Source organism: Carya illinoinensis, chromosome 14 (genome assembly GCF_018687715.1).
Source record: "Carya illinoinensis cultivar Pawnee chromosome 14, C.illinoinensisPawnee_v1, whole genome shotgun sequence".
Lineage (NCBI taxonomy): Eukaryota > Viridiplantae > Streptophyta > Magnoliopsida > Fagales > Juglandaceae > Carya > Carya illinoinensis.
In genome coordinates this window covers 18,023,304-18,029,439 of record NC_056765.1, presented here as the reverse complement: position 1 = coordinate 18,029,439, position 6,136 = coordinate 18,023,304, and the positions used below count along the sequence as shown (strand labels likewise).

The following is a 6,136-nucleotide window of genomic DNA, read 5'->3' as shown; positions in this document are numbered from 1 at the left end:
TTCTGATCACAATCCCAAGCTTTAGTATCTTTGATTCTATTACTAAAAGAGGAAGCTCTCAAACACGTACCATAGGGATACAAAACTTCTTTCATACTCTCCGATGGTTGTCTTGCACACTCCTTATCACCGTGCCCCAAGCATCCACACCAATAGCAGAAATTTGGAAGACGCTCATAAGAGAAACGAACCCAAACTGGAGTATCCTCCCCCATTATGAATTGTGTTCCCTATAGCAGAGGCTGAGTAACATCCAGCGTTACACGAACATGCATAAACTCTCCCCAAGCCAACTCTCCCTCATCCAAATCCACTTCCTCAACTCTACCTATTTTAGTACCAACCCTCTTTCTCACATAAGCATTCCTAGCCCTAAGTGGGAGATCATGAAGCCGAACTCAAAACTGAGCATCTTAGATTTTAATATTATAGACTTGTTGACTACCATCCACCTCCTTCATCAACACCAAATGCTTATCGAAAGACCAAGGGCCTTCACGCACCACCTTCTCCTTATCATGGAGATCCTCAAATTCAACCAAAACCAAAGACGGACTAAGATCATGGAACCGAACACTCTTTACTAGACGCCATGCCTTCCTCATTGTAATCTTAAATGCATCCCTATTGAAATGATTATCAGTAAGCAAAGACATTACCAAGCATTTTCCACCACGCAGATTCAAATCCTCCAACTTTTCCATCTCCACCACCACTTCAGCATTTTCATGCTCTGTCAACAACAAACGCTTACATATATCCTGTAACTCACTTTCCATGCTACCAGCGAGACACACCCCCCAGAAAGGAAAAGAACAAAATATGTGAAACTGTACGAAGACAGTGAAACACACCTCTACAATCTCCCTAGCAACCCAAAGAGAGAGACGAGCGAGTAGGGTTTCAAGTTCACAATCTTTTGGTATATCTAAAGTGTCGTTTGTGAATTTAATTTGGGACAGTTACATTACAACAAAAGATGAAGAGAAACACAAAGACAAGCTGTTATAAGTAGCAAAACCAGGTGAAAGACACCAAGCTCGAGGGCTCAAAAAAAAGGGAAAGTCCGAGGCAGAAAGCACCAAGTTTTAACCGGCCATATTGAGAGATAAATAAATAAATGAAAGACAGAAGGCATGTTTAAAAGGAAAAAAAAAAACAAACAAAGAAAAGCCAAAAAATGAAACTTTATTATTCCTTGTTAGAAATGTTATAATGTAGACAACCAAAGTACTAAAACTACCCTAATTCATGATTTTCAAAAAATAAAAATAAACAAACCAAAGTACACTCTCCTAGTTCTGTATTTCATACGGAGACATGTAGTTGGTATTCTATTTTCTAATCTATGGATTTCGTTTCTCAGTTAAATTAAGATCCTTTTCTATGATGTCGTTTATATACACACGCACATAGTCAATTGATGAGTACCATGCACGCATGCATCAAACTTGAACAAACAGAAAAAGAGTTATGTTTACTTGCATGTGACTTTGAGCTTGACCCACAAGTAGAGTTATGACCAGGCAGGTGGGATGAAAAGAATGGTAATTGTGGAACACAAAGAGGCTAGGTGATGTGCTAATAGTATGTCCAGTAGTTGGTGAAACCAGAAACCATCTTTGTGGCATGTGTACGTGATAAATTATTAACTAAACCAATTACGTACATCAATGTTTCACACTATGATATAGAGTTTAAAACATAGTTTAGAAGTAGTAATTTAGAGTAGTTTTAATTCTGAAAAGAAAAAACTAAGTTGGAGATTGAGAAAATGAAATATAATTGAAAATAAAAGAAATTTGAAAAAGAAAAAGAAAGTTGTAAGTATGATCGAAAGCCCATAATAAACATAAGAGAATGCCCTTAATTAGCTCATCGCCCCCACCACCCAAAGTAAGACTCGCTAGGGTTTTGGCCGAAGATGGCGACGCCCATATTGGGGCAGTAAAGAACAGCTAAGCATCTACCACTAAAAATATAAAGATAGTACAAGCTCATAAGAGCCAATAAAATTTCGGGTCCGCCATGTTTATATATATCTCCCTCCTACAGTCACTCCCTCCATTGTTTTCGTCCCTAGCTATGAGCTGATCTCTCTCTCTCTCTCTCTCTCTCCCTGATCTCTCTCTGAGGACTTGAACTTAGAGACAGATCTCGGACTTATATGCTTCCTTCTCCTCCGTTTTTCGCTCAGTTTTATTGCTTATATTTATTTGTTTCCCTTCCCCCATCCCCATATGTATGTGTTTCTTTAATTGAACTCCATCGGGCTCGGCTTCTCACTTTTGTTTTTTTGTTTTTTTTCCCTTCATTTTATGAATTTTTTTTCCTCTTTTGGTCTCCTCTTTGTAATCTGGCATGCAAAGTTATAATACCACTTCTTTCCTGAGCCGGAATCTTACTCGGTTCGCTTTTAAACTGTTGTTCTCGCCGGAATCTAATCGGAAAAATCTGATCAACATATGATTTGAAAGTTTTTATTTATTGGATATTGCTGGTTCCAGTCTTATGTTTGTCTGGCATCATAAATACAAGTAAACATAAATTATTTTTTTCTTTGGGTTCAAAACATAATGAATAGGGTTTTGTTTTATTCCAAGAGGTCCTTATTCGATAATTGAAAGTATTGTTTCTATGGTAGAGTTAGAAACTGTAGATTCTTCTCGGGGTACCCCTCAAGTAGTTCTTTATGTTCCAGCCACTGGTAATCCGACACCTCATCTTATGCCCGTGGCCTTGGGCTAAGTTGTACGGGAAATGTCATATTTTGTCCTTTTCTTTTCCTTTTTTTGCTTTCTTTCTTGCTTTGTTTCTGCTTTTCATGACGAGGTCTTCCTATGGAAATATTTTGGATGTACTTCTGCTTCTTTTCTTGATATAAAAGTCCACATTTTCGGTTAATTAGGATTTGTGCATGATGATAGATTGACAGTCAGTTGTTTGCGGGTGTTGCATCTTCAAGATTCACATGGGAAAGCACGGTTGATGATGCAAAATCTCTCTGCCAAAGCTCTTTGAAATTGAGAATCTTGATGATGCTGCATCGGCAAGAAACGACTATACAAAAGTGGATTTTCTCCCGCCAATCAGATCGAGCTGCCATTCAACAGGTATATATCTTTTGTTTCCAAGCACTGTCTGTTTCTATCTGTTGCTGTCAGATTGGTTTCTTAATTTCTTTCTTCTAGGCTTTTCTCTTCTTTTATTTTTTTTCTTTTTTGTTTTTCATTAAAGCAATCTATAAGTCGGTTTACTGTATGTATTTTATATGATCTTCTGCAAACTGCATAGAATCTTATAGGCCATTCAAGGACCAATGCTTATCTTTTGCAGATCTGTGAATATTCTTCTGCACAAAATTTGTTAAGGTGGGAAATAGCATCTTTTCAGGTGCTTCTTGCTGGAGATGTAGATGGGGTTTTATTATTTTATTACTGGAAATTAAGAGAAAGAGAATGTTGATGATGCTAGCTGCATGAGCTTTAAAATATATATTCTGGAAAGGTGATTTTTTGCCGTCCATTTTTTCGTTTCCTCGAGGGTTTCCATTGGTGGCTGTTGTAATTTTAGATCCATCCTTGGATTCTTCAAATCCTCGATATGAATATTTTGTGGGTTTTCATGGCTCATGTGCAGATCGAAAGGCAAAGAAACATGAGTTTAAAGGTGAAATGTTGAACTAATTGCTTGAGTTCGATCTACGAATGGCTTGGCAAATGTGAACAGAAACTGAGATGAAAGGTGAGCACAAGGAAGCTTTCACGTTCGGTTCTTTTCTGCTATCAATTATAGCTTCCTGAAGTTTTGGTTTTTCCTTCCGACCATCTTTTTTTCTGCCCTGCTTGATTCAAAATATATATGGTATTTTATGGACATTATCCTAGATAATTGAAATTTGGATTAATAAAGAGTTTGGATACGAAAATAATGGCGTGAACATATTATCCCTGCCATTGTTGTCTTGCTACAGCATTAATCACCCATTACTGATCTTGTTGGTGGACCAACCTAACGATCGATCGACAGACCTCTTGCACTTGGGCCCTAAATCTGGCCTGTACTCTCGCATATATACATACATACACACATACATATACATAAATATATATATTCTAGTCCATCTATTTATCACGTCTTCAATAATATCACCCAAAAAGTTGCACAAAAATGGCTTTATATTCTGCATATTCATCATGATAGTTATAATTGTCATTTCAAGATTATGGAGATCTGTGTGCTTGCTCTATCACTGTCCAAGCCCTGGTTTACTTGGTATATATGGGGCTGCAGTAGGGTATATCTATGCCCGTGCTTTACTTTTTCTATTCTATCCGATGCAGTGAAATACTTTGGTCCACCGATTTTCAGAGTACTATTAGTGAGGAGAATCGAAGAAATCATACTGAGTGTAAGAATCAATATGCGTTTCTTCTACCTGTGCCTTTGCTCATCTAAAGACCATGCATTCTGAGTTGAAGTTTCTGTGATTTGCTTTTGGTTTTCTGTGATAATTAGTGACTCACCAAGATTGTTAGACCCAGAAACATTCTACTGCCCATTAATCTTTATAACATATATATCCGGGCAACATGGATGCAGGCAACACTCTGTTTCAGTGGCATGCAGAACATTTTTAGGGTTGATGCTTTCATGGCAGTAATGAGTTAATTTTGGTTTCTGAATTTTATAGTTCATATTGATTTTAGATAGGGTAGTTGGGTTATCAAAATTCTTTCTTAGTATTTAGTGTGAAGAGAGTTTACACATGGCCAAAGCCATCTCATTTACTAGTTTAATTAGCAACAAATTCTAAAAGCAAATAATAAGAGAAAATATGAATATTATCTGTTTAACTTGAATCCTTTGTACTATAATTAGAAAATAACTACATGGTTCTTTTGGATCTAAAAACCCTAATAATAAGTACCGCGTAGCATTATATTAGTGTAAACCCTTTAATCCTTAAAATTTTTTAATGTTTTTAACCTTTCCTTTAATGTTTATATTTCAAAGTATGATACTACTTCAAATCATCAAGGTCACCTTATGTTTTTCCCAATCCTGAGCTCATTTTTACTTGGGCTGGTAATATATATAATTCAATTCAAGTTATATTACATATAATTATTTTTGTGTACTCCTTGCACACTATACTGATCTGATTTGTCAAATCAGTTTTATAATATCACATTTGATTAATATCTCATGCATTTATATAAGCTTTTTTTGTATATCTCTCATCCACAGTATTAATAATTTCCAATTACACCTAATTAATAACTACTAACCCAATTCAGTTAAGTACTACTACTTCCAGACTGTGATCTTGAAGTTGTTGGTCCTACATGAACCATCTTATTAATTGCCCTGATCATATATCATCATGATGTACTTCAATGGTTTTATTTTCTTGCAAATATGGCCAGGTAGTACGTCTTGATGATCTCCAGACATCCCAGCTGCTCATAAGAAAGTGCCGCATGCAAATATTATGTTCAGACTGCATAAGACCGGCCATTTGCCAATTTGTGTGTTTTTTGGAAGTGATACTTTACTGCAGATTCAGGCCAGTTTAGTACTTTATAATTCACTGCATCCACTACTATAGTTAGTCGTTAAATATCATAATGTACGTATTAACAAATACAAACAGCATTCATTAGGCCAGCGCGCATAAGTTTGCATGCATCAAGTGCATGTTTTGATGGAAAATTTTAAAAAATGTTAAAGAACCCACTTATATTGTTTATCTGATATCCCTCTAAACTCTAGAGTTTAAACGATCGATGCTCTTGGAAATGACCTTATAAATTGCATGTCTACGTACAAACAGCTTGTACGTATCGCGTTGGCAACGTCTAAAGGCCGGATGCATATAGCTAACTATAATTTCTGGCTTATTTCATCCTATACACTATTTTTTAGAAAAATGAGTATTTATGATAAGTTATTTACGACGAGAATAACTATTTATGATAAAAATAAACTTATTTTAAAAGAAATAATCATTTTCATAGAATATAAATGATCACAAATAAATAATTTTCTTATGATGTGTTTTATATATGATACAGTTATTTATATTTGTAGATTTGATTCTGATTAAATCCTTCAACATTTCTTAATTAAGAGA

General features: G+C 35.6%; 1 long non-coding RNA gene across 1 annotated transcript; it reads left to right on the top strand.

Annotated features, from left to right (window-relative positions):
- The first annotated feature begins 1,914 nt into the window (after window positions 1-1,914).
- Window positions 1,915-5,752, top strand: LOC122293321. Its single transcript, XR_006237240.1, has 5 exons — window positions 1,915-3,113; window positions 3,337-3,507; window positions 3,640-3,744; window positions 4,344-4,411; window positions 5,430-5,752. It is a non-coding gene; the product is annotated as an uncharacterized LOC122293321 (long non-coding RNA).
- The last annotated feature ends 384 nt before the right edge of the window (window positions 5,753-6,136 follow it).